This window comes from Hyla sarda, unplaced genomic scaffold (genome assembly GCF_029499605.1).
Source record: "Hyla sarda isolate aHylSar1 unplaced genomic scaffold, aHylSar1.hap1 scaffold_766, whole genome shotgun sequence".
NCBI lineage: Eukaryota > Metazoa > Chordata > Amphibia > Anura > Hylidae > Hyla > Hyla sarda.
In genome coordinates, this window is record NW_026610789.1 from 151,272 (window position 1) to 168,755 (window position 17,484).

At 47.1% G+C, this 17,484-nt stretch overlaps 46 non-coding genes across 46 annotated transcripts; 34 read left to right on the forward strand and 12 right to left on the reverse strand.

The window, feature by feature from the left end:
• Nucleotides 1-181: 181 nt before the first annotated feature.
• Nucleotides 182-255, reverse strand: TRNAN-GUU (transfer RNA asparagine (anticodon GUU)). Its single transcript has one exon. It is a non-coding gene; the product is annotated as a tRNA-Asn (tRNA).
• Nucleotides 256-706: 451 nt separating this feature from the next.
• On the forward strand, nt 707-778 carry TRNAG-UCC (transfer RNA glycine (anticodon UCC)). The gene has a single exon. It is a non-coding gene; the product is annotated as a tRNA-Gly (tRNA).
• Nucleotides 779-1,111: 333 nt separating this feature from the next.
• Nucleotides 1,112-1,184, forward strand: TRNAA-AGC (transfer RNA alanine (anticodon AGC)). Its single transcript has one exon. It is a non-coding gene; the product is annotated as a tRNA-Ala (tRNA).
• Nucleotides 1,185-1,276: 92 nt separating this feature from the next.
• TRNAY-GUA (transfer RNA tyrosine (anticodon GUA)) lies at nt 1,277-1,363 on the forward strand. Its single transcript is given in 2 exon segments — nt 1,277-1,313; nt 1,328-1,363. It is a non-coding gene; the product is annotated as a tRNA-Tyr (tRNA).
• Nucleotides 1,364-1,594: 231 nt separating this feature from the next.
• TRNAN-GUU (transfer RNA asparagine (anticodon GUU)) lies at nt 1,595-1,668 on the reverse strand. The gene has a single exon. It is a non-coding gene; the product is annotated as a tRNA-Asn (tRNA).
• Nucleotides 1,669-2,119: 451 nt separating this feature from the next.
• Nucleotides 2,120-2,191, forward strand: TRNAG-UCC (transfer RNA glycine (anticodon UCC)). Its single transcript has one exon. It is a non-coding gene; the product is annotated as a tRNA-Gly (tRNA).
• A 348-nt stretch (nt 2,192-2,539) lies between these two features.
• On the forward strand, nt 2,540-2,612 carry TRNAA-AGC (transfer RNA alanine (anticodon AGC)). The gene has a single exon. It is a non-coding gene; the product is annotated as a tRNA-Ala (tRNA).
• A 92-nt stretch (nt 2,613-2,704) lies between these two features.
• Nucleotides 2,705-2,791, forward strand: TRNAY-GUA (transfer RNA tyrosine (anticodon GUA)). The gene is given in 2 exon segments: nt 2,705-2,741; nt 2,756-2,791. It is a non-coding gene; the product is annotated as a tRNA-Tyr (tRNA).
• A 231-nt stretch (nt 2,792-3,022) lies between these two features.
• TRNAN-GUU (transfer RNA asparagine (anticodon GUU)) lies at nt 3,023-3,096 on the reverse strand. Its single transcript has one exon. It is a non-coding gene; the product is annotated as a tRNA-Asn (tRNA).
• Nucleotides 3,097-3,547: 451 nt separating this feature from the next.
• TRNAG-UCC (transfer RNA glycine (anticodon UCC)) lies at nt 3,548-3,619 on the forward strand. The gene has a single exon. It is a non-coding gene; the product is annotated as a tRNA-Gly (tRNA).
• Nucleotides 3,620-3,948: 329 nt separating this feature from the next.
• Nucleotides 3,949-4,021, forward strand: TRNAA-AGC (transfer RNA alanine (anticodon AGC)). Its single transcript has one exon. It is a non-coding gene; the product is annotated as a tRNA-Ala (tRNA).
• Nucleotides 4,022-4,113: 92 nt separating this feature from the next.
• TRNAY-GUA (transfer RNA tyrosine (anticodon GUA)) lies at nt 4,114-4,200 on the forward strand. Its single transcript is given in 2 exon segments — nt 4,114-4,150; nt 4,165-4,200. It is a non-coding gene; the product is annotated as a tRNA-Tyr (tRNA).
• A 231-nt stretch (nt 4,201-4,431) lies between these two features.
• TRNAN-GUU (transfer RNA asparagine (anticodon GUU)) lies at nt 4,432-4,505 on the reverse strand. The gene has a single exon. It is a non-coding gene; the product is annotated as a tRNA-Asn (tRNA).
• A 451-nt stretch (nt 4,506-4,956) lies between these two features.
• On the forward strand, nt 4,957-5,028 carry TRNAG-UCC (transfer RNA glycine (anticodon UCC)). The gene has a single exon. It is a non-coding gene; the product is annotated as a tRNA-Gly (tRNA).
• Nucleotides 5,029-5,368: 340 nt separating this feature from the next.
• TRNAA-AGC (transfer RNA alanine (anticodon AGC)) lies at nt 5,369-5,441 on the forward strand. The gene has a single exon. It is a non-coding gene; the product is annotated as a tRNA-Ala (tRNA).
• A 92-nt stretch (nt 5,442-5,533) lies between these two features.
• TRNAY-GUA (transfer RNA tyrosine (anticodon GUA)) lies at nt 5,534-5,620 on the forward strand. Its single transcript is given in 2 exon segments — nt 5,534-5,570; nt 5,585-5,620. It is a non-coding gene; the product is annotated as a tRNA-Tyr (tRNA).
• A 756-nt stretch (nt 5,621-6,376) lies between these two features.
• Nucleotides 6,377-6,448, forward strand: TRNAG-UCC (transfer RNA glycine (anticodon UCC)). The gene has a single exon. It is a non-coding gene; the product is annotated as a tRNA-Gly (tRNA).
• A 505-nt stretch (nt 6,449-6,953) lies between these two features.
• TRNAY-GUA (transfer RNA tyrosine (anticodon GUA)) lies at nt 6,954-7,040 on the forward strand. The gene is given in 2 exon segments: nt 6,954-6,990; nt 7,005-7,040. It is a non-coding gene; the product is annotated as a tRNA-Tyr (tRNA).
• A 231-nt stretch (nt 7,041-7,271) lies between these two features.
• On the reverse strand, nt 7,272-7,345 carry TRNAN-GUU (transfer RNA asparagine (anticodon GUU)). Its single transcript has one exon. It is a non-coding gene; the product is annotated as a tRNA-Asn (tRNA).
• A 451-nt stretch (nt 7,346-7,796) lies between these two features.
• Nucleotides 7,797-7,868, forward strand: TRNAG-UCC (transfer RNA glycine (anticodon UCC)). The gene has a single exon. It is a non-coding gene; the product is annotated as a tRNA-Gly (tRNA).
• A 335-nt stretch (nt 7,869-8,203) lies between these two features.
• Nucleotides 8,204-8,276, forward strand: TRNAA-AGC (transfer RNA alanine (anticodon AGC)). The gene has a single exon. It is a non-coding gene; the product is annotated as a tRNA-Ala (tRNA).
• Nucleotides 8,277-8,368: 92 nt separating this feature from the next.
• TRNAY-GUA (transfer RNA tyrosine (anticodon GUA)) lies at nt 8,369-8,455 on the forward strand. The gene is given in 2 exon segments: nt 8,369-8,405; nt 8,420-8,455. It is a non-coding gene; the product is annotated as a tRNA-Tyr (tRNA).
• Nucleotides 8,456-8,686: 231 nt separating this feature from the next.
• Nucleotides 8,687-8,760, reverse strand: TRNAN-GUU (transfer RNA asparagine (anticodon GUU)). The gene has a single exon. It is a non-coding gene; the product is annotated as a tRNA-Asn (tRNA).
• A 451-nt stretch (nt 8,761-9,211) lies between these two features.
• On the forward strand, nt 9,212-9,283 carry TRNAG-UCC (transfer RNA glycine (anticodon UCC)). Its single transcript has one exon. It is a non-coding gene; the product is annotated as a tRNA-Gly (tRNA).
• A 335-nt stretch (nt 9,284-9,618) lies between these two features.
• TRNAA-AGC (transfer RNA alanine (anticodon AGC)) lies at nt 9,619-9,691 on the forward strand. The gene has a single exon. It is a non-coding gene; the product is annotated as a tRNA-Ala (tRNA).
• Nucleotides 9,692-9,783: 92 nt separating this feature from the next.
• Nucleotides 9,784-9,870, forward strand: TRNAY-GUA (transfer RNA tyrosine (anticodon GUA)). The gene is given in 2 exon segments: nt 9,784-9,820; nt 9,835-9,870. It is a non-coding gene; the product is annotated as a tRNA-Tyr (tRNA).
• A 231-nt stretch (nt 9,871-10,101) lies between these two features.
• TRNAN-GUU (transfer RNA asparagine (anticodon GUU)) lies at nt 10,102-10,175 on the reverse strand. Its single transcript has one exon. It is a non-coding gene; the product is annotated as a tRNA-Asn (tRNA).
• Nucleotides 10,176-10,626: 451 nt separating this feature from the next.
• On the forward strand, nt 10,627-10,698 carry TRNAG-UCC (transfer RNA glycine (anticodon UCC)). The gene has a single exon. It is a non-coding gene; the product is annotated as a tRNA-Gly (tRNA).
• A 335-nt stretch (nt 10,699-11,033) lies between these two features.
• Nucleotides 11,034-11,106, forward strand: TRNAA-AGC (transfer RNA alanine (anticodon AGC)). The gene has a single exon. It is a non-coding gene; the product is annotated as a tRNA-Ala (tRNA).
• A 92-nt stretch (nt 11,107-11,198) lies between these two features.
• On the forward strand, nt 11,199-11,285 carry TRNAY-GUA (transfer RNA tyrosine (anticodon GUA)). Its single transcript is given in 2 exon segments — nt 11,199-11,235; nt 11,250-11,285. It is a non-coding gene; the product is annotated as a tRNA-Tyr (tRNA).
• Nucleotides 11,286-11,516: 231 nt separating this feature from the next.
• On the reverse strand, nt 11,517-11,590 carry TRNAN-GUU (transfer RNA asparagine (anticodon GUU)). Its single transcript has one exon. It is a non-coding gene; the product is annotated as a tRNA-Asn (tRNA).
• Nucleotides 11,591-12,041: 451 nt separating this feature from the next.
• On the forward strand, nt 12,042-12,113 carry TRNAG-UCC (transfer RNA glycine (anticodon UCC)). The gene has a single exon. It is a non-coding gene; the product is annotated as a tRNA-Gly (tRNA).
• A 505-nt stretch (nt 12,114-12,618) lies between these two features.
• On the forward strand, nt 12,619-12,705 carry TRNAY-GUA (transfer RNA tyrosine (anticodon GUA)). Its single transcript is given in 2 exon segments — nt 12,619-12,655; nt 12,670-12,705. It is a non-coding gene; the product is annotated as a tRNA-Tyr (tRNA).
• Nucleotides 12,706-12,936: 231 nt separating this feature from the next.
• TRNAN-GUU (transfer RNA asparagine (anticodon GUU)) lies at nt 12,937-13,010 on the reverse strand. Its single transcript has one exon. It is a non-coding gene; the product is annotated as a tRNA-Asn (tRNA).
• A 451-nt stretch (nt 13,011-13,461) lies between these two features.
• On the forward strand, nt 13,462-13,533 carry TRNAG-UCC (transfer RNA glycine (anticodon UCC)). Its single transcript has one exon. It is a non-coding gene; the product is annotated as a tRNA-Gly (tRNA).
• A 335-nt stretch (nt 13,534-13,868) lies between these two features.
• TRNAA-AGC (transfer RNA alanine (anticodon AGC)) lies at nt 13,869-13,941 on the forward strand. Its single transcript has one exon. It is a non-coding gene; the product is annotated as a tRNA-Ala (tRNA).
• A 92-nt stretch (nt 13,942-14,033) lies between these two features.
• On the forward strand, nt 14,034-14,120 carry TRNAY-GUA (transfer RNA tyrosine (anticodon GUA)). The gene is given in 2 exon segments: nt 14,034-14,070; nt 14,085-14,120. It is a non-coding gene; the product is annotated as a tRNA-Tyr (tRNA).
• Nucleotides 14,121-14,351: 231 nt separating this feature from the next.
• On the reverse strand, nt 14,352-14,425 carry TRNAN-GUU (transfer RNA asparagine (anticodon GUU)). Its single transcript has one exon. It is a non-coding gene; the product is annotated as a tRNA-Asn (tRNA).
• A 451-nt stretch (nt 14,426-14,876) lies between these two features.
• TRNAG-UCC (transfer RNA glycine (anticodon UCC)) lies at nt 14,877-14,948 on the forward strand. The gene has a single exon. It is a non-coding gene; the product is annotated as a tRNA-Gly (tRNA).
• A 335-nt stretch (nt 14,949-15,283) lies between these two features.
• On the forward strand, nt 15,284-15,356 carry TRNAA-AGC (transfer RNA alanine (anticodon AGC)). The gene has a single exon. It is a non-coding gene; the product is annotated as a tRNA-Ala (tRNA).
• A 92-nt stretch (nt 15,357-15,448) lies between these two features.
• On the forward strand, nt 15,449-15,535 carry TRNAY-GUA (transfer RNA tyrosine (anticodon GUA)). Its single transcript is given in 2 exon segments — nt 15,449-15,485; nt 15,500-15,535. It is a non-coding gene; the product is annotated as a tRNA-Tyr (tRNA).
• A 231-nt stretch (nt 15,536-15,766) lies between these two features.
• TRNAN-GUU (transfer RNA asparagine (anticodon GUU)) lies at nt 15,767-15,840 on the reverse strand. Its single transcript has one exon. It is a non-coding gene; the product is annotated as a tRNA-Asn (tRNA).
• A 451-nt stretch (nt 15,841-16,291) lies between these two features.
• TRNAG-UCC (transfer RNA glycine (anticodon UCC)) lies at nt 16,292-16,363 on the forward strand. The gene has a single exon. It is a non-coding gene; the product is annotated as a tRNA-Gly (tRNA).
• Nucleotides 16,364-16,703: 340 nt separating this feature from the next.
• Nucleotides 16,704-16,776, forward strand: TRNAA-AGC (transfer RNA alanine (anticodon AGC)). Its single transcript has one exon. It is a non-coding gene; the product is annotated as a tRNA-Ala (tRNA).
• A 92-nt stretch (nt 16,777-16,868) lies between these two features.
• TRNAY-GUA (transfer RNA tyrosine (anticodon GUA)) lies at nt 16,869-16,955 on the forward strand. Its single transcript is given in 2 exon segments — nt 16,869-16,905; nt 16,920-16,955. It is a non-coding gene; the product is annotated as a tRNA-Tyr (tRNA).
• Nucleotides 16,956-17,186: 231 nt separating this feature from the next.
• TRNAN-GUU (transfer RNA asparagine (anticodon GUU)) lies at nt 17,187-17,260 on the reverse strand. The gene has a single exon. It is a non-coding gene; the product is annotated as a tRNA-Asn (tRNA).
• Nucleotides 17,261-17,484: the final 224 nt, after the last annotated feature.

A 17,484-nucleotide genomic window follows, 5' to 3' on the forward strand; every position in this document is an offset into this window, starting at 1 on the left:
AACACACACTTCCGCTGACCCCTGCTCTTAACACTAGAAACACCCTTTCCAGAGAGGTCTCCCGTCAACATTGGGACTTTAAAACAGGCACAGAGACCAAGCTTTCAGTTGAGAGCACATCTAAGGCTCGCCAAAGAACCACCTTTAGCTGTGACGTGCAACCAAATCAAAAAGGGGACCTCGTCCCTGGGTGGGCTTGAACCACCAACCTTTCGGTTAACAGCCGAACGCGCTAACCGATTGCGCCACAGAGACAACGGTGCTGCATGCTCGTGACTAGGCACAAGCGAAAACCCAAATGCTGGTCTCCAGGTGGACTTCAGCCCATAACAATCGGCTTTTAAGCTAAACTTGCTGAAACGGCAGAGACCGCCTTCCCGCTAGCAGCTTGACAGGAACCAGAGGGTAGTTATGCTTCTCATCTCCTTTACAGACAGAAGCAGAGTGGCGCAGCGGAAGCGTGCTGGGCCCATAACCCAGAGGTCGATGGATCGAAACCATCCTCTGCTAAGCAATCAATTTTACTGTTTCCACCATTGTAATTGAGGCAAGTTCGTTTCTAGGCCAACGCATTGTTCCTCTTCTTTGGAGGTGTTTTAAGGTCTTTGTGAACGAATTTTGCTCTTCATGATAGCAGAAGTAGTCAGTCTAAGCCATGCGAATCACAGACGTCACCGACATCACCGACATCACAGCTGTCAAAGAAGCGTTGGTGGTATAGTGGTAAGCATAGCTGCTTTCCAAGCAGTTGACCCGGGTTCGATTCCCGGCCAACGCATTTCTTTCAAGGTTTTGTCACCTGTCTCCTATGCTTGCTCTTTCATGGTAAAAAATTTTGCAGCTAGAAGCACCCTTTCAGCTCCTTACATTACAATGCTCCTCCCATTACAATGCTCCTCCCAAAAGGGTCCCATGGCTCTAGAGCCTCATCTGCTACATAACAACTTTCTTGTCCTAAGTATTAAGCCACGCGAAGCTCTGTAAACATCCCAGTCTTAGTCTTCTAATGTCAAAAATATTTTGACACTTAAAAAAAAAAAAAAAAAAAAAGTTTCAAACAGTTACAGAGATTGATCAGTGGATTGCGTGGCTAAATGCGTGGGTCAGACATGGGGGATTAGCTCAAATGGTAGAGCGCTCGCTTAGCATGCGAGAGGTAGCGGGATCGATGCCCGCATCCTCCAAAAACTTTTTGACTTTTTCAAACATCTTTTTAGCTAATGCTCATGGCACTCTTAGCCAAGCCAAAGAGTTGCACACACCCGGCTTTGCCAATCCTTCGATAGCTCAGCTGGTAGAGCGGAGGACTGTAGTAGAACAATCGGCAATCCTTAGGTCGCTGGTTCGATTCCGGCTCGAAGGACATTTTTTTGGGGGGTATGTTTTCATTTGGGATGTTTCAAGATGCTGAAAAACACACACTTCCGCTGACCCCTGCTCTTAACACTAGAAACACCCTTTCCAGAGAGGTCTCCCGTCAACATTGGGACTTTAAAACAGGCACAGAGACCAAGCTTTCAGTTGAGAGCACATCTAAGGCTCGCCAAAGAACCACCTTTAGCTGTGACGTGCAACCAAATCAAAAAGGGGACCTCGTCCCTGGGTGGGCTTGAACCACCAACCTTTCGGTTAACAGCCGAACGCGCTAACCAATTGCGCCACAGAGACAACGGTGCTGCATGCTCGTGACTAGGCACAAGCGAAAACCCAAATGCTGGTCTCCAGGTGGACTTCAGCCCATAACAATCGGCTTTTAAGCTAAACTTGCTGAAACGGCAGAGACCGCCTTCCCGCTAGCAGCTTGACAGGAACCAGAGGGTAGTTATGCTTCTCATCTCCTTTACAGACAGAAGCAGAGTGGCGCAGCGGAAGCGTGCTGGGCCCATAACCCAGAGGTCGATGGATCGAAACCATCCTCTGCTAAGCAATCAATTTTACTGTTTCCACCATTGTAATTGAGGCAAGTTCGTTTCTAGGCCAACGCATTGTTCCTCTTCTTTGGAGGTGTTTTAAGGTCTTTGTGAACGAATTTTGCTCTTCATGATAGCAGAAGTAGTCAGTCTAAGCCATGCGAATCACAGACGTCACCGACATCACCGACATCACAGCTGTCAAAGAAGCGTTGGTGGTATAGTGGTAAGCATAGCTGCTTTCCAAGCAGTTGACCCGGGTTCGATTCCCGGCCAACGCATTTCTTTCAAGGTTTTGTCACCTGTCTCCTATGCTTGCTCTTTCATGGTAAAAAATTTTGCAGCTAGAAGCACCCTTTCAGCTCCTTACATTACAATGCTCCTCCCATTACAATGCTCCTCCCAAAAGGGTCCCATGGCTCTAGAGCCTCATCTGCTACATAACAACTTTCTTGTCCTAAGTATTAAGCCACGCGAAGCTCTGTAAACATCCCAGTCTTAGTCTTCTAATGTCAAAAATATTTTGACACTTAAAAAAAAAAAATAAAAAAAAAAAGTTTCAAACAGTTACAGAGATTGATCAGTGGATTGCGTGGCTAAATGCGTGGCTAAATGCGTGGGTCAGACATGGGGGATTAGCTCAAATGGTAGAGCGCTCGCTTAGCATGCGAGAGGTAGCGGGATCGATGCCCGCATCCTCCAAAAACTTTTTGACTTTTTCAAACATCTTTTTAGCTAATGCTCATGGCACTCTTAGCCAAGCCAAAGAGTTGCACACACCCAGCTTTGCCAATCCTTCGATAGCTCAGCTGGTAGAGCGGAGGACTGTAGTAGAACAATTGGCAATCCTTAGGTCGCTGGTTCGATTCCGGCTCGAAGGACATTTTTTTGGGGGGTATGTTTTCATTTGGGATGTTTCAAGCTGCTGAAACACACACACTTCCGCTGACCCCTACTCTTAACACTAGAAACACCCTTTCCAGAGAGGTCTCCCGTCAACATTGGGACTTTAAAACAGGCACAGAGACCAAGCTTTCAGTTGAGAGCACATCTAAGGCTCGCCAAAGAACCACCTTTAGCTGTGACGTGCAACCAAATCAAAAAGGGGACCTCGTCCCTGGGTGGGCTTGAACCACCAACCTTTCGGTTAACAGCCGAACGCGCTAACCGATTGCGCCACAGAGACAACGGTGCTGCATGCTCGTGACTAGGCACAAGCGAAAACCCAAATGCTGGTCTCCAGGTGGACTTCAGCCCATAACAATCGGCTTTTAAGCTAAACTTGCTGAAACGGCAGAGACCGCCTTCCCACTAGCAGCTTGACAGGAACCAGAGGGTAGTTATGCTTCTCATCTCCTTTACAGACAGAAGCAGAGTGGCGCAGCGGAAGCGTGCTGGGCCCATAACCCAGAGGTCGATGGATCGAAACCATCCTCTGCTAAGCAATCAATTTTACTGTTTCCACCATTGTAATTGAGGCAAGTTCGTTTCTAGGCCAACGCATTGTTCCTCTTCTTTGGAGGTGTTTTAAGGTCTTTGTGAACGAATTTTGCTCTTCATGATAGCAGAAGTAGTCAGTCTAAGCCATGCGAATCACAGACGTCACCGACATCACCGACATCACAGCTGTCAAAGAAGCGTTGGTGGTATAGTGGTAAGCATAGCTGCCTTCCAAGCAGTTGACCCGGGTTCGATTCCCGGCCAACGCATTTCTTTCAAGGTTTTGTCACCTGTCTCCTATGCTTGCTCTTTCATGGTAAAAAATTTTGCAGCTAGAAGCACCCTTTCAGCTCCTTACATTACAATGCTCCTCCCATTACAATGCTCCTCCCAAAAGGGTCCCATGGCTCTAGAGTCTCATCTGCTACATAACAACTTTCTTGTCCTAAGTATTAAGCCACGCGAAGCTCTGTAAACATCCCAGTCTTAGTCTTCTAATGTCAAAAATATTTTGACACTTAAAAAAAAAAAAAAAAAGTTTCAAACAGTTACAGAGATTGATCAGTGGATTGCGTGGCTAAATGCGTGGGTCAGACATGGGGGATTAGCTCAAATGGTAGAGCGCTCGCTTAGCATGCGAGAGGTAGCGGGATCGATGCCCGCATCCTCCAAAAACTTTTTGACTTTTTCAAACATCTTTTTAGCTAATGCTCATGGCACTCTTAGCCAAGCCAAAGAGTTGCACACACCCGGCTTTGCCAATCCTTCGATAGCTCAGCTGGTAGAGCGGAGGACTGTAGTAGAACAATCGGCAATCCTTAGGTCGCTGGTTCGATTCCGGCTCGAAGGACATTTTTTTGGGGGGTATGTTTTCATTTGGGATGTTTCAAGATGCTGAAAAACACACACTTCCGCTGACCCCTGCTCTTAACACTAGAAACACCCTTTCCAGAGAGGTCTCCCGTCAACATTGGGACTTTAAAACAGGCACAGAGACCAAGCTTTCAGTTGAGAGCACATCTAAGGCTCGCCAAAGAACCACCTTTAGCTGTGACGTGCAACCAAATCAAAAAGGGGACCTCGTCCCTGGGTGGGCTTGAACCACCAACCTTTCGGTTAACAGCCGAACGCGCTAACCGATTGCGCCACAGAGACAACGGTGCTGCATGCTCGTGACTAGGCACAAGCGAAAACCCAAATGCTGGTCTCCAGGTGGACTTCAGCCCATAACAATCGGCTTTTAAGCTAAACTTGCTGAAACGGCAGAGACCGCCTTCCCGCTAGCAGCTTGACAGGAACCAGAGGGTAGTTATGCTTCTCATCTCCTTTACAGACAGAAGCAGAGTGGCGCAGCGGAAGCGTGCTGGGCCCATAACCCAGAGGTCGATGGATCGAAACCATCCTCTGCTAAGCAATCAATTTTACTGTTTCCACCATTGTAATTGAGGCAAGTTCGTTTCTAGGCCAACGCATTGTTCCTCTTCTTTGGAGGTGTTTTAAGGTCTTTGTGAACGAATTTTGCTCTTCATGATAGCAGAAGTAGTCAGTCTAAGCCATGCGAATCACAGACGTCACCGACATCACCGACATCACAGCTGTCAAAGAAGCGTTGGTGGTATAGTGGTAAGCATAGCTGCTTTCCAAGCAGTTGACCCGGGTTCGATTCCCGGCCAACGCATTTCTTTCAAGGTTTTGTCACCTGTCTCCTATGCTTGCTCTTTCATGGTAAAAAATTTTGCAGCTAGAAGCACCCTTTCAGCTCCTTACATTACAATGCTCCTCCCATTACAATGCTCCTCCCAAAAGGGTCCCATGGCTCTAGAGCCTCATCTGCTACATAACAACTTTCTTGTCCTAAGTATTAAGCCACGCGAAGCTCTGTAAACATCCCAGTCTTAGTCTTCTAATGTCAAAAATATTTTGACACTTAAAAAAAAAAAAAAAAAAAAAAAAAAAAGTTTCAAACAGTTACAGAGATTGATCAGTGGATTGCGTGGCTAAATGCGTGGGTCAGACATGGGGGATTAGCTCAAATGGTAGAGCGCTCGCTTAGCATGCGAGAGGTAGCGGGATCGATGCCCGCATCCTCCAAAAACTTTTTGACTTTTTCAAACATCTTTTTAGCTAATGCTCATGGCACTCTTAGCCAAGCCAAAGAGTTGCACACACCCGGCTTTGCCAATCCTTCGATAGCTCAGCTGGTAGAGCGGAGGACTGTAGTAGAACAATCGGCAATCCTTAGGTCGCTGGTTCGATTCCGGCTCGAAGGACATTTTTTTGGGGGGTATGTTTTCATTTGGGATGTTTCAAGATGCTGAAAAACACACACTTCCGCTGACCCCTGCTCTTAACACTAGAAACACCCTTTCCAGAGAGGTCTCCCGTCAACATTGGGACTTTAAAACAGGCACAGAGACCAAGCTTTCAGTTGAGAGCACATCTAAGGCTCGCCAAAGAACCACCTTTAGCTGTGACGTGCAACCAAATCAAAAAGGGGACCTCGTCCCTGGGTGGGCTTGAACCACCAACCTTTCGGTTAACAGCCGAACGCGCTAACTGATTGCGCCACAGAGACAACGGTGCTGCATGCTCGTGACTAGGCACAAGCGAAAACCCAAATGCTGGTCTCCAGGTGGACTTCAGCCCATAACAATCGGCTTTTAAGCTAAACTTGCTGAAACGGCAGAGACCGCCTTCCCGCTAGCAGCTTGACAGGAACCAGAGGGTAGTTATGCTTCTCATCTCCTTTACAGACAGAAGCAGAGTGGCGCAGCGGAAGCGTGCTGGGCTCATAACCCAGAGGTCGATGGATCGAAACCATCCTCTGCTAAGCAATCAATTTTACTGTTTCCACCATTGTAATTGAGGCAAGTTCGTTTCTAGGCCAACGCATTGTTCCTCTTCTTTGGAGGTGTTTTAAGGTCTTTGTGAACGAATTTTGCTCTTCATGATAGCAGAAGTAGTCAGTCTAAGCCATGCGAATCACAGACGTCACCGACATCACCGACATCACAGCTGTCAAAGAAGCGTTGGTGGTATAGTGGTAAGCATAGCTGCCTTCCAAGCAGTTGACCCGGGTTCGATTCCCGGCCAACGCATTTCTTTCAAGGTTTTGTCACCTGTCTCCTATGCTTGCTCTTTCATGGTAAAAAATTTTGCAGCTAGAAGCACCCTTTCAGCTCCTTACATTACAATGCTCCTCCCATTACAATGCTCCTCCCAAAAGGGTCCCATGGCTCTAGAGCCTCATCTGCTACATAACAACTTTCTTGTCCTAAGTATTAAGCCACGCGAAGCTCTGTAAACATCCCAGTCTTAGTCTTCTAATGTCAAAAATATTTTGACACTTAAAAAAAAAAAAAAAAAAAAAAAAAAAAGTTTCAAACAGTTACAGAGATTGATCAGTGGATTGCGTGGCTAAATGCGTGGGTCAGACATGGGGGATTAGCTCAAATGGTAGAGCGCTCGCTTAGCATGCGAGAGGTAGCGGGATTGATGCCCGCATCCTCCAAAAACTTTTTGACTTTTTCAAACATCTTTTTAGCTAATGCTCATGGCACTCTTAGCCAAGCCAAAGAGTTGCACACACCCGGCTTTGCCAATCCTTCGATAGCTCAGCTGGTAGAGCGGAGGACTGTAGTAGAACAATCGGCAATCCTTAGGTCGCTGGTTCGATTCCGGCTCGAAGGACATTTTTTTGGGGGGTATGTTTTCATTTGGGATGTTTCAAGATGCTGAAAAACACACACTTCCGCTGACCCCTGCTCTTAACACTAGAAACACCCTTTCCAGAGAGGTCTCCCGTCAACATTGGGACTTTAAAACAGGCACAGAGACCAAGCTTTCAGTTGAGAGCACATCTAAGGCTCGCCAAAGAACCACCTTTAGCTGTGACGTGCAACCAAATCAAAAAGGGGACCTCGTCCCTGGGTGGGCTTGAACCACCAACCTTTCGGTTAACAGCCGAACGCGCTAACCGATTGCGCCACAGAGACAACGGTGCTGCATGCTCGTGACTAGGCACAAGCGAAAACCCAAATGCTGGTCTCCAGGTGGACTTCAGCCCATAACAATCGGCTTTTAAGCTAAACTTGCTGAAACGGCAGAGACCGCCTTCCCGCTAGCAGCTTGACAGGAACCAGAGGGTAGTTATGCTTCTCATCTCCTTTACAGACAGAAGCAGAGTGGCGCAGCGGAAGCGTGCTGGGCCCATAACCCAGAGGTCGATGGATCGAAACCATCCTCTGCTAAGCAATCAATTTTACTGTTTCCACCATTGTAATTGAGGCAAGTTCGTTTCTAGGCCAACGCATTGTTCCTCTTCTTTGGAGGTGTTTTAAGGTCTTTGTGAACGAATTTTGCTCTTCATGATAGCAGAAGTAGTCAGTCTAAGCCATGCGAATCACAGACGTCACCGACATCACCGACATCACAGCTGTCAAAGAAGCGTTGGTGGTATAGTGGTAAGCATAGCTGCTTTCCAAGCAGTTGACCCGGGTTCGATTCCCGGCCAACGCATTTCTTTCAAGGTTTTGTCACCTGTCTCCTATGCTTGCTCTTTCATGGTAAAAAATTTTGCAGCTAGAAGCACCCTTTCAGCTCCTTACATTACAATGCTCCTCCCATTACAATGCTCCTCCCAAAAGGGTCCCATGGCTCTAGAGCCTCATCTGCTACATAACAACTTTCTTGTCCTAAGTATTAAGCCACGCGAAGCTCTGTAAACATCCCAGTCTTAGTCTTCTAATGTCAAAAATATTTTGACACTTAAAAAAAAAAATAAAAAAAAAAAGTTTCAAACAGTTACAGAGATTGATCAGTGGATTGCGTGGCTAAATGCGTGGGTCAGACATGGGGGATTAGCTCAAATGGTAGAGCGCTCGCTTAGCATGCGAGAGGTAGCGGGATCGATGCCCGCATCCTCCAAAAACTTTTTGACTTTTTCAAACATCTTTTTAGCTAATGCTCATGGCACTCTTAGCCAAGCCAAAGAGTTGCACACACCCAGCTTTGCCAATCCTTCGATAGCTCAGCTGGTAGAGCGGAGGACTGTAGTAGAACAATTGGCAATCCTTAGGTCGCTGGTTCGATTCCGGCTCGAAGGACATTTTTTTGGGGGGTATGTTTTCATTTGGGATGTTTCAAGCTGCTGAAACACACACACTTCCGCTGACCCCTACTCTTAACACTAGAAACACCCTTTCCAGAGAGGTCTCCCGTCAACATTGGGACTTTAAAACAGGCACAGAGACCAAGCTTTCAGTTGAGAGCACATCTAAGGCTCGCCAAAGAACCACCTTTAGCTGTGACGTGCAACCAAATCAAAAAGGGGACCTCGTCCCTGGGTGGGCTTGAACCACCAACCTTTCGGTTAACAGCCGAACGCGCTAACCGATTGCGCCACAGAGACAACGGTGCTGCATGCTCGTGACTAGGCACAAGCGAAAACCCAAATGCTGGTCTCCAGGTGGACTTCAGCCCATAACAATCGGCTTTTAAGCTAAACTTGCTGAAACGGCAGAGACCGCCTTCCCGCTAGCAGCTTGACAGGAACCAGAGGGTAGTTATGCTTCTCATCTCCTTTACAGACAGAAGCAGAGTGGCGCAGCGGAAGCGTGCTGGGCCCATAACCCAGAGGTCGATGGATCGAAACCATCCTCTGCTAAGCAATCAATTTTACTGTTTCCACCATTGTAATTGAGGCAAGTTCGTTTCTAGGCCAACGCATTGTTCCTCTTCTTTGGAGGTGTTTTAAGGTCTTTGTGAACGAATTTTGCTCTTCATGATAGCAGAAGTAGTCAGTCTAAGCCATGCGAATCACAGACGTCACCGACATCACCGACATCACAGCTGTCAAAGAAGCGTTGGTGGTATAGTGGTAAGCATAGCTGCTTTCCAAGCAGTTGACCCGGGTTCGATTCCCGGCCAACGCATTTCTTTCAAGGTTTTGTCACCTGTCTCCTATGCTTGCTCTTTCATGGTAAAAAATTTTGCAGCTAGAAGCACCCTTTCAGCTCCTTACATTACAATGCTCCTCCCATTACAATGCTCCTCCCAAAAGGGTCCCATGGCTCTAGAGCCTCATCTGCTACATAACAACTTTCTTGTCCTAAGTATTAAGCCACGCGAAGCTCTGTAAACATCCCAGTCTTAGTCTTCTAATGTCAAAAATATTTTGACACTTAAAAAAAAAAATAAAAAAAAAAAGTTTCAAACAGTTACAGAGATTGATCAGTGGATTGCGTGGCTAAATGCGTGGGTCAGACATGGGGGATTAGCTCAAATGGTAGAGCGCTCGCTTAGCATGCGAGAGGTAGCGGGATCGATGCCCGCATCCTCCAAAAACTTTTTGACTTTTTCAAACATCTTTTTAGCTAATGCTCATGGCACTCTTAGCCAAGCCAAAGAGTTGCACACACCCAGCTTTGCCAATCCTTCGATAGCTCAGCTGGTAGAGCGGAGGACTGTAGTAGAACAATTGGCAATCCTTAGGTCGCTGGTTCGATTCCGGCTCGAAGGACATTTTTTTGGGGGGTATGTTTTCATTTGGGATGTTTCAAGCTGCTGAAACACACACACTTCCGCTGACCCCTACTCTTAACACTAGAAACACCCTTTCCAGAGAGGTCTCCCGTCAACATTGGGACTTTAAAACAGGCACAGAGACCAAGCTTTCAGTTGAGAGCACATCTAAGGCTCGCCAAAGAACCACCTTTAGCTGTGACGTGCAACCAAATCAAAAAGGGGACCTCGTCCCTGGGTGGGCTTGAACCACCAACCTTTCGGTTAACAGCCGAACGCGCTAACCGATTGCGCCACAGAGACAACAGTGCTGCATGCTCGTGACTAGGCACAAGCGAAAACCCAAATGCTGGTCTCCAGGTGGACTTCAGCCCATAACAATCGGCTTTTAAGCTAAACTTGCTGAAACGGCAGAGACCGCCTTCCCGCTAGCAGCTTGACAGGAACCAGAGGGTAGTTATGCTTCTCATCTCCTTTACAGACAGAAGCAGAGTGGCGCAGCGGAAGCGTGCTGGGCCCATAACCCAGAGGTCGATGGATCGAAACCATCCTCTGCTAAGCAATCAATTTTACTGTTTCCACCATTGTAATTGAGGCAAGTTCGTTTCTAGGCCAACGCATTGTTCCTCTTCTTTGGAGGTGTTTTAAGGTCTTTGTGAACGAATTTTGCTCTTCATGATAGCAGAAGTAGTCAGTCTAAGCCATGCGAATCACAGACGTCACCGACATCACCGACATCACAGCTGTCAAAGAAGCGTTGGTGGTATAGTGGTAAGCATAGCTGCTTTCCAAGCAGTTGACCCGGGTTCGATTCCCGGCCAACGCATTTCTTTCAAGGTTTTGTCACCTGTCTCCTATGCTTGCTCTTTCATGGTAAAAAATTTTGCAGCTAGAAGCACCCTTTCAGCTCCTTACATTACAATGCTCCTCCCATTACAATGCTCCTCCCAAAAGGGTCCCATGGCTCTAGAGCCTCATCTGCTACATAACAACTTTCTTGTCCTAAGTATTAAGCCACGCGAAGCTCTGTAAACATCCCAGTCTTAGTCTTCTAATGTCAAAAATATTTTGACACTTAAAAAAAAAAATAAAAAAAAAAAGTTTCAAACAGTTACAGAGATTGATCAGTGGATTGCGTGGCTAAATGCGTGGGTCAGACATGGGGGATTAGCTCAAATGGTAGAGCGCTCGCTTAGCATGCGAGAGGTAGCGGGATCGATGCCCGCATCCTCCAAAAACTTTTTGACTTTTTCAAACATCTTTTTAGCTAATGCTCATGGCACTCTTAGCCAAGCCAAAGAGTTGCACACACCCGGCTTTGCCAATCCTTCGATAGCTCAGCTGGTAGAGCGGAGGACTGTAGTAGAACAATCGGCAATCCTTAGGTCGCTGGTTCGATTCCGGCTCGAAGGACATTTTTTTGGGGGGTATGTTTTCATTTGGGATGTTTCAAGATGCTGAAAAACACACACTTCCGCTGACCCCTGCTCTTAACACTAGAAACACCCTTTCCAGAGAGGTCTCCCGTCAACATTGGGACTTTAAAACAGGCACAGAGACCAAGCTTTCAGTTGAGAGCACATCTAAGGCTCGCCAAAGAACCACCTTTAGCTGTGACGTGCAACCAAATCAAAAAGGGGACCTCGTCCCTGGGTGGGCTTGAACCACCAACCTTTCGGTTAACAGCCGAACGCGCTAACCGATTGCGCCACAGAGACAACGGTGCTGCATGCTCGTGACTAGGCACAAGCGAAAACCCAAATGCTGGTCTCCAGGTGGACTTCAGCCCATAACAATCGGCTTTTAAGCTAAACTTGCTGAAACGGCAGAGACCGCCTTCCCGCTAGCAGCTTGACAGGAACCAGAGGGTAGTTATGCTTCTCATCTCCTTTACAGACAGAAGCAGAGTGGCGCAGCGGAAGCGTGCTGGGCTCATAACCCAGAGGTCGATGGATCGAAACCATCCTCTGCTAAGCAATCAATTTTACTGTTTCCACCATTGTAATTGAGGCAAGTTCGTTTCTAGGCCAACGCATTGTTCCTCTTCTTTGGAGGTGTTTTAAGGTCTTTGTGAACGAATTTTGCTCTTCATGATAGCAGAAGTAGTCAGTCTAAGCCATGCGAATCACAGACGTCACCGACATCACCGACATCACAGCTGTCAAAGAAGCGTTGGTGGTATAGTGGTAAGCATAGCTGCCTTCCAAGCAGTTGACCCGGGTTCGATTCCCGGCCAACGCATTTCTTTCAAGGTTTTGTCACCTGTCTCCTATGCTTGCTCTTTCATGGTAAAAAATTTTGCAGCTAGAAGCACCCTTTCAGCTCCTTACATTACAATGCTCCTCCCATTACAATGCTCCTCCCAAAAGGGTCCCATGGCTCTAGAGCCTCATCTGCTACATAACAACTTTCTTGTCCTAAGTATTAAGCCACGCGAAGCTCTGTAAACATCCCAGTCTTAGTCTTCTAATGTCAAAAATATTTTGACACTTAAAAAAAAAAAAAAAAAAAAAAAAAAAAGTTTCAAACAGTTACAGAGATTGATCAGTGGATTGCGTGGCTAAATGCGTGGGTCAGACATGGGGGATTAGCTCAAATGGTAGAGCGCTCGCTTAGCATGCGAGAGGTAGCGGGATTGATGCCCGCATCCTCCAAAAACTTTTTGACTTTTTCAAACATCTTTTTAGCTAATGCTCATGGCACTCTTAGCCAAGCCAAAGAGTTGCACACACCCGGCTTTGCCAATCCTTCGATAGCTCAGCTGGTAGAGCGGAGGACTGTAGTAGAACAATCGGCAATCCTTAGGTCGCTGGTTCGATTCCGGCTCGAAGGACATTTTTTTGGGGGGTATGTTTTCATTTGGGATGTTTCAAGATGCTGAAAAACACACACTTCCGCTGACCCCTGCTCTTAACACTAGAAACACCCTTTCCAGAGAGGTCTCCCGTCAACATTGGGACTTTAAAACAGGCACAGAGACCAAGCTTTCAGTTGAGAGCACATCTAAGGCTCGCCAAAGAACCACCTTTAGCTGTGACGTGCAACCAAATCAAAAAGGGGACCTCGTCCCTGGGTGGGCTTGAACCACCAACCTTTCGGTTAACAGCCGAACGCGCTAACCGATTGCGCCACAGAGACAACGGTGCTGCATGCTCGTGACTAGGCACAAGCGAAAACCCAAATGCTGGTCTCCAGGTGGACTTCAGCCCATAACAATCGGCTTTTAAGCTAAACTTGCTGAAACGGCAGAGACCGCCTTCCCGCTAGCAGCTTGACAGGAACCAGAGGGTAGTTATGCTTCTCATCTCCTTTACAGACAGAAGCAGAGTGGCGCAGCGGAAGCGTGCTGGGCCCATAACCCAGAGGTCGATGGATCGAAACCATCCTCTGCTAAGCAATCAATTTTACTGTTTCCACCATTGTAATTGAGGCAAGTTCGTTTCTAGGCCAACGCATTGTTCCTCTTCTTTGGAGGTGTTTTAAGGTCTTTGTGAACGAATTTTGCTCTTCATGATAGCAGAAGTAGTCAGTCTAAGCCATGCGAATCACAGACGTCACCGACATCACCGACATCACAGCTGTCAAAGAAGCGTTGGTGGTATAGTGGTAAGCATAGCTGCTTTCCAAGCAGTTGACCCGGGTTCGATTCCCGGCCAACGCATTTCTTTCAAGGTTTTGTCACCTGTCTCCTATGCTTGCTCTTTCATGGTAAAAAATTTTGCAGCTAGAAGCACCCTTTCAGCTCCTTACATTACAATGCTCCTCCCATTACAATGCTCCTCCCAAAAGGGTCCCATGGCTCTAGAGCCTCATCTGCTACATAACAACTTTCTTGTCCTAAGTATTAAGCCACGCGAAGCTCTGTAAACATCCCAGTCTTAGTCTTCTAATGTCAAAAATATTTTGACACTTAAAAAAAAAAATAAAAAAAAAAAGTTTCAAACAGTTACAGAGATTGATCAGTGGATTGCGTGGCTAAATGCGTGGGTCAGACATGGGGGATTAGCTCAAATGGTAGAGCGCTCGCTTAGCATGCGAGAGGTAGCGGGATCGATGCCCGCATCCTCCAAAAACTTTTTGACTTTTTCAAACATCTTTTTAGCTAATGCTCATGGCACTCTTAGCCAAGCCAAAGAGTTGCACACACCCAGCTTTGCCAATCCTTCGATAGCTCAGCTGGTAGAGCGGAGGACTGTAGTAGAACAATTGGCAATCCTTAGGTCGCTGGTTCGAATCCGGCTCGAAGGACATTTTTTTGGGGGGTATGTTTTCATTTGGGATGTTTCAAGCTGCTGAAACACACACACTTCCGCTGACCCCTACTCTTAACACTAGAAACACCCTTTCCAGAGAGGTCTCCCGTCAACATTGGGACTTTAAAACAGGCACAGAGACCAAGCTTTCAGTTGAGAGCACATCTAAGGCTCGCCAAAGAACCACCTTTAGCTGTGACGTGCAACCAAATCAAAAAGGGGACCTCGTCCCTGGGTGGGCTTGAACCACCAACCTTTCGGTTAACAGCCGAACGCGCTAACCGATTGCGCCACAGAGACAACGGTGCTGCATGCTCGTGACTAGGCACAAGCGAAAACCCAAATGCTGGTCTCCAGGTGGACTTCAGCCCATAACAATCGGCTTTTAAGCTAAACTTGCTGAAACGGCAGAGACCGCCTTCCCGCTAGCAGCTTGACAGGAACCAGAGGGTAGTTATGCTTCTCATCTCCTTTACAGACAGAAGCAGAGTGGCGCAGCGGAAGCGTGCTGGGCCCATAACCCAGAGGTCGATGGATCGAAACCATCCTCTGCTAAGCAATCAATTTTACTGTTTCCACCATTGTAATTGAGGCAAGTTCGTTTCTAGGCCAACGCATTGTTCCTCTTCTTTGGAGGTGTTTTAAGGTCTTTGTGAACGAATTTTGCTCTTCATGATAGCAGAAGTAGTCAGTCTAAGCCATGCGAATCACAGACGTCACCGACATCACCGACATCACAGCTGTCAAAGAAGCGTTGGTGGTATAGTGGTAAGCATAGCTGCTTTCCAAGCAGTTGACCCGGGTTCGATTCCCGGCCAACGCATTTCTTTCAAGGTTTTGTCACCTGTCTCCTATGCTTGCTCTTTCATGGTAAAAAATTTTGCAGCTAGAAGCACCCTTTCAGCTCCTTACATTACAATGCTCCTCCCATTACAATGCTCCTCCCAAAAGGGTCCCATGGCTCTAGAGCCTCATCTGCTACATAACAACTTTCTTGTCCTAAGTATTAAGCCACGCGAAGCTCTGTAAACATCCCAGTCTTAGTCTTCTAATGTCAAAAATATTTTGACACTTAAAAAAAAAAATAAAAAAAAAAAGTTTCAAACAGTTACAGAGATTGATCAGTGGATTGCGTGGCTAAATGCGTGGGTCAGACATGGGGGATTAGCTCAAATGGTAGAGCGCTCGCTTAGCATGCGAGAGGTAGCGGGATCGATGCCCGCATCCTCCAAAAACTTTTTGACTTTTTCAAACATCTTTTTAGCTAATGCTCATGGCACTCTTAGCCAAGCCAAAGAGTTGCACACACCCAGCTTTGCCAATCCTTCGATAGCTCAGCTGGTAGAGCGGAGGACTGTAGTAGAACAATTGGCAATCCTTAGGTCGCTGGTTAGATTCCGGCTCGAAGGACATTTTTTTGGGGGGTATGTTTTCATTTGGGATGTTTCAAGCTGCTGAAACACACACACTTCCGCTGACCCCTACTCTTAACACTAGAAACACCCTTTCCAGAGAGGTCTCCCGTCAACATTGGGACTTTAAAACAGGCACAGAGACCAAGCTTTCAGTTGAGAGCACATCTAAGGCTCGCCAAAGAACCACCTTTAGCTGTGACGTGCAACCAAATCAAAAAGGGGACCTCGTCCCTGGGTGGGCTTGAACCACCAACCTTTCGGTTAACAGCCGAACGCGCTAACCGATTGCGCCACAGAGACAACGGTGCTGCATGCTCGTGACTAGGCACAAGCGAAAACCCAAATGCTGGTCTCCAGGTGGACTTCAGCCCATAACAATCGGCTTTTAAGCTAAACTTGCTGAAACGGCAGAGACCGCCTTCCCGCTAGCAGCTTGACAGGAACCAGAGGGTAGTTATGCTTCTCATCTCCTTTACAGACAGAAGCAGAGTGGCGCAGCGGAAGCGTGCTGGGCCCATAACCCAGAGGTCGATGGATCGAAACCATCCTCTGCTAAGCAATCAATTTTACTGTTTCCACCATTGTAATTGAGGCAAGTTCGTTTCTAGGCCAACGCATTGTTCCTCTTCTTTGGAGGTGTTTTAAGGTCTTTGTGAACGAATTTTGCTCTTCATGATAGCAGAAGTAGTCAGTCTAAGCCATGCGAATCACAGACGTCACCGACATCACCGACATCACAGCTGTCAAAGAAGCGTTGGTGGTATAGTGGTAAGCATAGCTGCTTTCCAAGCAGTTGACCCGGGTTCGATTCCCGGCCAACGCATTTCTTTCAAGGTTTTGTCACCTGTCTCCTATGCTTGCTCTTTCATGGTAAAAAATTTTGCAGCTAGAAGCACCCTTTCAGCTCCTTACATTACAATGCTCCTCCCATTACAATGCTCCTCCCAAAAGGGTCCCATGGCTCTAGAGCCTCATCTGCTACATAACAACTTTCTTGTCCTAAGTATTAAGCCACGCGAAGCTCTGTAAACATCCCAGTCTTAGTCTTCTAATGTCAAAAATATTTTGACACTTAAAAAAAAAAAAAAAAAAAAAAAAAAAAGTTTCAAACAGTTACAGAGATTGATCAGTGGATTGCGTGGCTAAATGCGTGGGTCAGACATGGGGGATTAGCTCAAATGGTAGAGCGCTCGCTTAGCATGCGAGAGGTAGCGGGATCGATGCCCGCATCCTCCAAAAACTTTTTGACTTTTTCAAACATCTTTTTAGCTAATGCTCATGGCACTCTTAGCCAAGCCAAAGAGTTGCACACACCCGGCTTTGCCAATCCTTCGATAGCTCAGCTGGTAGAGCGGAGGACTGTAGTAGAACAATCGGCAATCCTTAGGTCGCTGGTTCGATTCCGGCTCGAAGGACATTTTTTTGGGGGGTATGTTTTCATTTGGGATGTTTCAAGATGCTGAAAAACACACACTTCCGCTGACCCCTGCTCTTAACACTAGAAACACCCTTTCCAGAGAGGTCTCCCGTCAACATTGGGACTTTAAAACAGGCACAGAGACCAAGCTTTCAGTTGAGAGCACATCTAAGGCTCGCCAAAGAACCACCTTTAGCTGTGACGTGCAACCAAATCAAAAAGGGGACCTCGTCCCTGGGTGGGCTTGAACCACCAACCTTTCGGTTAACAGCCGAACGCGCTAACCGATTGCGCCACAGAGACAACGGTGCTGCATGCTCGTGACTAGGCACAAGCGAAAACCCAAATGCTGGTCTCCAGGTGGACTTCAGCCCATAACAATCGGCTTTTAAGCTAAACTTGCTGAAACGGCAGAGACCGCCTTCCCGCTAGCAGCTTGACAGGAACCAGAGGGTAGTTATGCTTCTCATCTCCTTTACAGACAGAAGCAGAGTGGCGCAGCGGAAGCGTGCTGGGCCCATAACCCA